Consider the following 10,801-nt stretch of genomic DNA (forward strand, 5'->3'; position numbering starts at 1 on the left):
AAACGAATAATTGTAACCAGTGTGAATGTTATGGTCATTAATACGTTCCGGGCAACCTAGGCTTCACTCTAGGGTGTTGATCCACCAGATCCAATAGCTAGGGCCTAACAATTCAACGCCAGAAGCACGAAGTACAATATAGATACAACAGTTTTTCCATCGTATAAAGCGAATAATTGCAACCAGTATGAAACTTATGGTCATTTCTACTTTCCGAGCAAACTAGGCTTCACCCTAGGGCGTTGCTCCAACAGATTGAATAGTCAGCGCCTTAGAAGTCAACGCCCGAACCATAAAATGCAAAAAAGAAAAATACAACAGTGTTTCCATCATATAACAGGAATAATTGCAACCAGTTTGAAGGTGATGGCCAATTCTACGTTCCGGGCAACCTAGGTTTCACACCAGGGCGTTGCTCCACCAGACGGAATAGTTACGGCCTAAGAAGTCAACGCCAGAAGCATAAAATACGACATAAATACAACAGCTTTTCCATCGTATAAAAGTATTAATTGCAACCAGTTTGAACGTGATGGTCATTTCTCCTTTCCGGGCAACATGGGCTTCACTGTAGGGCGTTGCTCCACCAGATCGAATAGGTAGGGCCATGGAAGTCAACGCCCGAAACATAAAATACAATATAAATACAACAGTTTTTCCATTGTATAAAACGAATAATTGCAACCAGTGTGAAAGTTATGGTCATTTCTACGTTCCGGGCAACATAGGCTTCACTCTTGGACGATGCCCCACCAGATCGAATAGCTAGAACATTAGAAGTCGAAGCCAGAAGCGGAAAATACAATAAAAATGCAACAGCTTTTCCAACGTATAAAACGAATAATTGTAACCAGTGTGAATGTTATGGTCATTAATAGGTTCCGGGCAACCTAGGCTTCACTCTAGGGCGTTGATCCACCAGATCCAATAGCTAGGGCCTAACAATTCAACGCCAGAAGCATAAAGTACAATATAGATACAACAGTCTTTCCATCGTATAAAGCGAATAAATGCAACCAGTATGAAACTTATGGTCATTTCTACTTTCCGAGCAAACTAGGCTTCACCCTAGGGCGTTGCTCCAACAGATTGAATAGTCAGCGCCTTAGAAGTCAACGCCCGAACCATAAAATGCAAAAAAAAATACAACAGTGTTTCCATCATATAACAGGAATAATTGCAACCAGTTTGAAGGTGATGGCCAATTCTACGTTACGGGCAACCTAGGTTTCACACCAGGGCGTTGCTCCACCAGACGGAATAGTTACGGCCTAAGAAGTCAACGCCAGAAGCATAAAATACGATATAAATACAACAGCTTTTCCATCGTATAAACTGAATAATTGCAACCAGCGTGAAAGTAATGGTCATTTCTACGTTCCGAGCACCCTAGGCGTCACTCTAGTGCGTTGCTCCACCACATCTAATAGCTACGGCCTTAGAAGTCAACGCCAGAGGCATAAAGTACAATATGAATACAACAGCGTTTCCATCGTATAAAACGAATAATTGCAACCAGTGTGAAAGTTATGGTCATTTCTACATTCCGAGCAACCTAGGATCCACTCTAGGGCGTTGCTCCACCAGATCGAATAGTCAGGTCCTTAGAAGTAAACGCCAGAAGCATAAAATACAATATAAATACAACAGCGTTTGCATCGTAAAAAACGAATAATAGCAACCTGTGTGAAAGTTATGGTCATTTCTACGTCCCGGGCAACCTAGGCCTCACTCTAGGGCGTTGCTCCACCAGATTGAATAGTTAGGGCCTTAGAAGTCAACGCCAGGAGCATAAAATACAATAAAAATACAACAGTTTTTCCATCGTATAACAGGAATAATTGCAACCAGTGTGAAAGATGTCGTCATTTCTACGTTCCGGGCAACCTAGGCTTCACTCTAGGGCGTTGCTCCACCAGATCGAATAGCTAGGGACTTATAATTCAACGCTAAAAGCATAAAATACAATAAAGATGCAATAGTTTTTCCATCGCATAACAGGAATAATTGCAACCAGTGTGAAGGTAACGGTCTGTCCTACGTTCCGGGCAACCTAGGCTTCACTCCAGGGCGTTGCTAAACCAGATCGAATAGATAGGACCTTAGAAGTCAACGCCCGAAGCATAAAGTACACAATAAATAGAACAGATTTTCCGTTGTATAAAACGAATAATAGCAACCAGTGTGAAAGTTATGGTCATTTCTACGTTCCGGGCAACCTAGGCGTCACTCTACGGCGTTGCTCCACCACATTGAATAGCTACGGCCTTAGAAGTCAACGCCAGAAGCATAAAATACAATATAAATACAACAGCATTTCCATCGTATAAAATGAATAATTGCAAACAGTGTGAAAGTAATGGTCATTTCTACCTTCCGGGAAACCTGTCCTTCACCCTAGGGCGTGCTTCCACCAGGTCGAATAGTTACAGCCTTAGAACTCAACGCCAGAAGCATAAAATACAATATAAATATAACAACTCTTCCATCGTATAGAACGAGTAATAGCAACCAGTGTGAAAGTTATGGTCATTTCTACGTTCCGGGCAACCTAGGCTTCACTGTAGGGCGCTGCACCACCAGATCGAATAGTTAGGGCCTTAGAAGTCAACGCCAGAAGCATAAAAGGCAATATAAATACAACAACTTTTCCATCGTATAACAGGAATAACAGCAACCAGTGTGAAAGATATGGTCACTTCTACGTTCCGGGCAACCTAGGGTTCACTCTAGGACGTTCGACCACCAGCTCCAATAGATAGGGCGTAAGCAGTCAACGCCAGAAGCACCAATTACAAAATAAATACAACAGTTTTGCCATCGTATAAAACGAATAATTGCAACCAGTGTGAAAGTTATGGTCATTTCTACGTTCCGCGCAACATTGGCTTCACTATTGGACGATGCCCCACCAGATCGAATAGCTAGGACCTTAGAAGTCGAAGCCAGAAGCGGAAAATACAATAAAAATGCAACAGTTTTTCCAATGTATAAAACGAATAATTGCAACCAGTGTGAATGTTATGGTCATTAATACGTTCCGGGCAACCTAGGCTTCACTCTAGGGCGTTGATCCACCAGATCCAATAGCTAGGGCCTAACAATTCAACGCCAGAAGCATAAAGTACAATGAAAATACAACAGTTTTTTCATCGTATAAAACGAATAATTGCAACCAGTGTGAAAGTTATGGTCACTTCTACGTTCCGGTCAACCTTGGCTTCACTCTAGGGCGTTGCTCCGCCAGCTCGAATAGTTAGTGCCTTAGAAGTCAACGCCAGAAGCATGAAATACAATATAAATACAACAGCTTTTCCATCGTATAAAACGAATAATTGCAACCAGTATGAAACTTATGGTCATTTCTACTTTCCGAGCAACCTAGGCTTCACCCTAGGGCGTTTCTCCCACAGGTTGAATAGTTAGGGCCTTAGAAGTCTACTCCCGAACCATAAAATGCAAAAAAAATACAACAGTGTTTCCAGCATATAACAGGAATAAGTGTGACCAGTTTGAAAGTGATGGACAATTCTACGTTCCGGGCAACCTAGGCTTCACTCTAGGGCCTTGCTCCAACAGATCGAATAGTTAGAGCCTTAGAAGTCAACGCCAGAAGCATAAAATACAATATAAATACAACAGCTTTTCCATCGTATAAGACGAATAATTGCAACCAGTATGAAACTTATGGTCATTTCTTCTTTCCGAGCAAGCTAGGCTTCACCCTAGGGCGTTATTCCAACAGATTCAATAGTTAGGACCTTAGAAGTGAACGCCCGAACCATAAAATGCAAAAAAAATACAACAGTGTTTCCATCATATAACAGGAATAGTTGCAACCAGTTTGAAAGTGATAGCCAATTCTACGTTCCGGGCAACCTAGGCGTCACTCTAGGGCGTTGCTCCACCAGATCGAATAGTTAGTGCCTTAGAAGTCAACGCCAGAAGCATAAAATACAATATAAATACAACAGTTCTTCCATCGTATAAAACGAATAATTGCAACCAGTTTGAAAGTGATGGCCAATTCTACCTTCCGGGCAACCTAGGCTTCACTCTAGGGCGTTGCTCCACCAGGTCGAATAGTTAGTGCCTTAGAAGTCAACGCCAGAAGCATAAAATACAATATAGATACAACTGTTTTTCCATCGTATAAAGCGAATAATTGCAACCAGTATGAAACTTATGGTCATTTCTACTTTCCGAGCAACCTAGGCTTCACCCTAGGGCGTTGCTCCAACAGAGTGAATAGTTAGCGCCTTAGAAGTCAACGCCCGAACCATAAAATGCAAAAAAAAATACAACAGTGTTTCCATCATATAACAGGAATAATTGCGACCAGTTTGAAAGTGATGGACAATTCTACGTTCCGGGCAACCTAGGCTTCACTTTAGGGCGTTGCTCCACCAGATCGAATAGTTAGTGCCTTAGAAGTCAACGCCAGAAGCATAAAATACGATATAAATACAACAGCTTTTCCATCGTATAAAACGAATAATTGCAACCAGTATGAAACTTATGGTCATTTCTACTTTCCGAGCAACCTAGGCTTCACCCTAGGGCATTGCTCCAACAGATTGAATAGTTAGGGCCTTAGAAGTCTACGCCCGAACCATAAAACGCAAAAAAAATACAACAGTGTTTCCATCATATAACAGGAATAATTGCAACCACTTTGAAAGTGATGGCCAATTCTACGTTCCGGGCAACCTAGGTTTCACTCCAGGGCGTTGCTCCACCAGACCGAATAGTTACGGCCTAAGAAGTCAACGCCAGAAGCATAAAATACGATATAAATACAAAAGCTTTTCCATCGTATAAAACGAATAATTGCAACCAGTGTGAAAGTAATGGTCATTTCTACGTTCCGAGCACCCTAGGCGTCACTCTAGGGCGTTGCTCCACCAGATCGAATAGTTAGGTCCTTAGAAGTAATCGCCAGAAGCATAAAATACGATATAAATACAACAGCTTTTCCATCGTATAAAAGGAATAATTGCAAACAGTGTGAAGGTAATGGTCATTTCTACGTTTCGGGCAAGCTAGGCTTCACCCTAGGCCGTTGTTCCACCAGATCGAATAGTTAGGGCCTAAGAAGTGAACGCCAGAAGCATAAAATGCAATAAAAATACAACAGTTTTTCCAATGTATAACAGGATTAATTGCAACCAGTTTGAAAGTGATGGTCATTTCTCCTTTCCGGGCAACCTAGGCTTCACTCTAGGGCGTTGCTCCAACAGATTGAATAGTTAGGGCCTTAGAAGTCAACGCCCGATGCATAAAATGCAATAAAAATACAACAGTGTTTCCATCGTATAAAACGAATAATTGCAACCAGTATGAAACTGATGGTCATTTCTACTTTCCGAGCAACCTAGGCTTCACCCTAGGGCGTTGCTCCAACAGATTGAATAGTTAGGGCCTTAGAAGCCAACGCCCGAAGCATAAAATGCAATAAAAATACAACAGTGTTTCCATCGTATAAAACGAATAATTGCAACCAGTATGAAACTTATGGTCATTTCTACTTTCCGAGCAAGCTAGGCTTCACCCTACGGCGTTGCTCCAACAGATCGAATAGTTAGGGCCTAAGAAGTGAACGCCAGAAGCATAAAATGCAATAAAAATACAACAGTTTTTCCATCGTATAACAGGATTATTTGCATCCAGTTTGAAAGTGATGGTCATTTCTCCTTTCCGGGCAACCTAGGCTTAACTCTAGGACGTTGCTCCACCAGATGGAATAGATAGTGCCTTAGAAGTCAACGCCAGAAGCATAACATGCAATATAAATACAACAGTTTTTCCATCGTATAAAACGAATAATTGCAACCAGTGTGAAAGTAATGGTCATTTCTACGTTCCGAGCACCCTAGGCGTCTCTCTGGGGCGTTGCTCCACCACATCTAATAGCTACGGCCTTAGAAGTCAACGCCAGAGGCATAAAATACAATATAAATACAACAGGTTTTCCATCGTATAAAGCGAATAATTCCAACCAGTATGAAACTTATGGTTATTTCTACTTTCCGAGCAACCTAGGCTCCACCATAGGGCGTTGCTCAACGGATTGAATAGTTAGGGCCTTAGAAGTCAACGCCCGAACCATAAAATGCAAAAAAAATACAACAGTGTTTCCATCATATAACAGGAATAATTGCAACCAATTTGGAAAGTGATGGCCAATTCTACGTTCCGGGCAACCTAGGCTTCACTCTAGGGCGATGCTCCACCAGATCGAATAGTTAGTGCCTTAGAAGTCAACGCCAGAAGCATGAAATACAATATAAATACAACAGCTTTTCCATCGTATAAAACGAATAATTGCAACCAGTATGAAACTTATGGTCATTTCTACTTTCCGAGCAACCTAGGCTTCACCCTAGGGCGTTTCTCCCACAGGTTGAATAGTTAGGGCCTTAGAAGTCTACGCCCGAACCATAAAATGCAAAAAAAATACAACAGTGTTTCCAGCATATAACAGGAATAAGTGTGACCAGTTTGAAAGTGATGGACCATTCTACGTTCCGGGCAACCTAGGCTTCACTCTAGGGCCTTGCTCCAACAGATCGAATAGTTAGAGCCTTAGAAGTCAACGCCAGAAGCATAAAATACAATATAAATACAACAGCTTTTCCATCGTATAAAACGAATAATTGCAACCAGTATGAAACTTATGTTCATTTCTACTTTCCAAGCAAGCTAGGCTTCACCCTAGGGCGTTGCTCCAACAGATTGAATAGTTAGGGCCTTAGAAGTCAACGGCCGAAGCATAAAATGCTATTAAAATACAACAGTGTTTCCATCATATAACAGGAATAATTGCGACCAGTTTGAATGTGATGGCCAATTCTACGTTCCGGGCAACCTAGGCTTCACTCTAGGGCGTTGCTCCACCAGATCGAATAGTTAGTGCCTTAGAAGTCAACGCCAGAAGCATAAAATACAATATAAATACAACAGTTTTTCCATCGTATAAAACGAATAATTGCAACCAGTTTGAAAGTGATGGCCAATTCTACCTTCCGGGCAACCTAGGCTTCACTCTAGGGCGTTGCTCCACCAGGTCGAATAGTTAGTGCCTTAGAAGTCAACGCCAGAAGCATAAAATACAATATAGATACATCTGTTTTTCCATCGTATAAAGCGAATAATTGAAACCAGTATGAAACTTATGGTCATTTCTACTTTCCGAGCAACCTAGGCTTCACCCTAGGGCGTTGCTCCAACAGATTGAATAGTTAGCGCCTTAGAAGTCAACGCCGGAACCATAAAATGCAAAAAAAAATACAACAGTGTTTCCATCATATAACAGGAATAATTGCAACCAGTTTGAAGGTGATGGCCAATTCTACGTTCCGGGCAACCTAGGTTTCACACCAGGGCGTTGCTCCACCAGACGGAATAGTTACGGCCTAAGAAGTCAACGCCAGAGGCATAAAATACAATATAAATACAACAGCGTTTACATCGTATAAAACGAATAATTGCAACCAGTTTGAAAGTTATGATCATTTCCACATTCCGAGCAACCTAGGCTTCACTCTAGGGCGTTGCTCCACCAGATCGAATAGTTAGGTCCATAGAAGTAAACGCCAGAAGCATAAAATACGATATAAATACAACAGCTTTTCCATCGTATAAAAGGATTAATTGCAACCAGTTTGAACGTGATGATCATTTCTCCTTTCCGGGCAACCTAGGCTTCACTCTAGGGCGTTGCTCCACTAGATCGAACAGCTAGCGCCTTAGAAGTCAATGCCAGAAGCATAAAATACAATATAAATACAACAGCTTTTCCATCGAATAAAACGAATAATTGCAACCAGTATGAAACTTATGGTCATTTCTACTTTCCGAGCAACCTAGCCTTCACCCTAGGGCGTTGCTCCCACAGATTGAATAGTTAGGGCCTTAGAAGTCTACGCCAGGACCATAAAATGCAAAAAAAATACAACAGTGTTTCCATCATATAACAGGAATAATTGCGACCAGTTTGAAGGTGATGGCCAATTCTACGTTACGGGCAACCTAGGTTTCACACCAGGGCGTTGCTCCACCAGACGGAATAGTTACGGCCTAAGAAGTCAACGCCAGAAGCATAAAATACGATATAAATACAACAGCTTTTCCATCGTATAAACTGAATAATTGCAACCAGCGTGAAAGTAATGGTCATTTCTACGTTCCGAGCACCCTAGGCGTCACTCTAGGGCGTTGCTCCACCACATCTAATAGCTACTGCCTTAGAAGTCAACGCCAGAGGCATAAAAGACAATATAAATACAACAGCGTTTACATCGTATAAAACGAATAATTGCAACCAGTTTGAACGTGATGGTCATTTCTCCTTTCCGGGCAACCTAGGCTTCACCCTAGGGCGTTGCTCCCACAGATTGAATAGTTACGGCCTTAGAAGTCTACGCCAGGACCATAAAATGCAAAAAAAATACAACAGTGTTTCCATCATATAACAGGAATAATTGCGACCAGTTTGAAAGTGATGGACAATTCTACGTTCCGGGCAACCTAGTCTTCACTCTAGGGCGTTGCTCCACCAGATCGAATAGTTAGTGCCTTAGAAGTCAACGCCAGAAGCATAAAATACGATATAAATACAACAGCGTTTGCATCGTAAAAAAGGAATAATAGCAACCTGTGTGAAAGTTATGGTCATTTCTACGTCCCGGGCAACCTAGGCCTCACTCTAGGGCGTTGCTCCACCAGATTGAATAGTTAGGGCCTTAGAAGTCAACGCCAGGAGCATAAAATACAATAAAAATACAACAGTTTTTCCATCGTATAACAGGAATAATTGCAACCAGTGTGAAAGATGTCGTCATTTCTACGTTCCGGGCAACCTAGGCTTCACTCTAGGGCGTTGCTCCACCAGATCGAATAGCTAGGGACTTATAATTCAACGCTAAAAGCATAAAATACAATAAAGATGCAATAGTTTTTCCATCGTATAACAGGAATAATTGCAACCAGTGTGAAGGTAACGGTCTGTCCTACGTTCCGGGCAACCTAGGCTTCACTCCAGGGCGTTGCTAAACCAGATCGAATAGATAGGACCTTAGAAGTCAACGCCCGAAGCATAAAGTACACAATAAATAGAACAGATTTTCCGTTGTATAAAACGAATAATAGCAACCAGTGTGAAAGTTATGGTCATTTCTACGTTCCGGGCAACCTAGGCGTCACTCTACGGCGTTGCTCCACCACATTGAATAGCTACGGCCTTAGAAGTCAACGCCAGAAGCATAAAATACAATATAAATACAACAGCATTTCCATCGTATAAAATGAATAATTGCAAACAGTGTGAAAGTAATGGTCATTTCTACCTTCCGGGAAACCTATCCTTCACCCTAGGGCGTGATTCCACCAGGTCGAATAGTTACAGCCTTAGAACTCAACGCCAGAAGCATAAAATACAATATAAATATAACAACTCTTCCATCGTATAGAACGAGTAATAGCAACCAGTGTGAAAGTTATGGTCATTTCTACGTTCCGGGCAACCTAGGCGTCACTCTAGGGCGTTGCTCCACCAGATCGAATAGTTAGTGCCTTAGAAGTCAACGCCAGAAGCATAAAATACAATATAAATACAACAGTTCTTCCATCGTATAAAACGAATAATTGCAACCAGTTTGAAAGTGATGGCCAATTCTACCTTCCGGGCAACCTAGGCTTCACTCTAGGGCGTTGCTCCACCAGGTCGAATAGTTAGTGCCTTAGAAGTCAACGCCAGAAGCATAAAATACAATATAGATACAACTGTTTTTCCATCGTATAAAGCGAATAATTGCAACCAGTATGAAACTTATGGTCATTTCTACTTTCCGAGCAACCTAGGCTTCACCCTAGGGCGTTGCTCCAACAGAGTGAATAGTTAGCGCCTTAGAAGTCAACGCCCGAACCATAAAATGCAAAAAAAAATACAACAGTGTTTCCATCATATAACAGGAATAATTGCGACCAGTTTGAAAGTGATGGACAATTCTACGTTCCGGGCAACCTAGGCTTCACTCTAGGGCGTTGCTCCACCAGATCGAATAGTTAGTGCCTTAGAAGTCAACGCCAGAAGCATAAAATACGATATAAATACAACAGCTTTTCCATCGTATAAAACGAATAATTGCAACCAGTATGAAACTTATGGTCATTTCTACTTTCCGAGCAACCTAGGCTTCACCCTAGGGCATTGCTCCAACAGATTGAATAGTTAGGGCCTTAGAAGTCTACGCCCGAACCATAAAACGCAAAAAAAATACAACAGTGTTTCCATCATATAACAGGAATAATTGCAACCACTTTGAAAGTGATGGCCAATTCTACGTTCCGGGCAACCTAGGTTTCACTCCAGGGCGTTGCTCCACCAGACCGAATAGTTACGGCCTAAGAAGTCAACGCCAGAAGCATAAAATACGATATAAATACAAAAGCTTTTCCATCGTATAAAACGAATAATTGCAACCAGTGTGAAAGTAATGGTCATTTCTACGTTCCGAGCACCCTAGGCGTCACTCTAGGGCGTTGCTCCACCAGATCGAATAGTTAGGTCCTTAGAAGTAATCGCCAGAAGCATAAAATACGATATAAATACAACAGCTTTTCCATCGTATAAAAGGAATAATTGCAAACAGTGTGAAGGTAATGGTCATTTCTACGTTTCGGGCAAGCTAGGCTTCACCCTAGGCCGTTGTTCCACCAGATCGAATAGTTAGGGCCTAAGAAGTGAACGCCAGAAGCATAAAATGCAATAAAAATACAACAGTTTTTCCAATGTATAACA

Source organism: Calliopsis andreniformis, unplaced genomic scaffold, assembly GCF_051401765.1.
Source record: "Calliopsis andreniformis isolate RMS-2024a unplaced genomic scaffold, iyCalAndr_principal scaffold0017, whole genome shotgun sequence".
NCBI classification, from domain to species: domain Eukaryota; kingdom Metazoa; phylum Arthropoda; class Insecta; order Hymenoptera; family Andrenidae; genus Calliopsis; species Calliopsis andreniformis.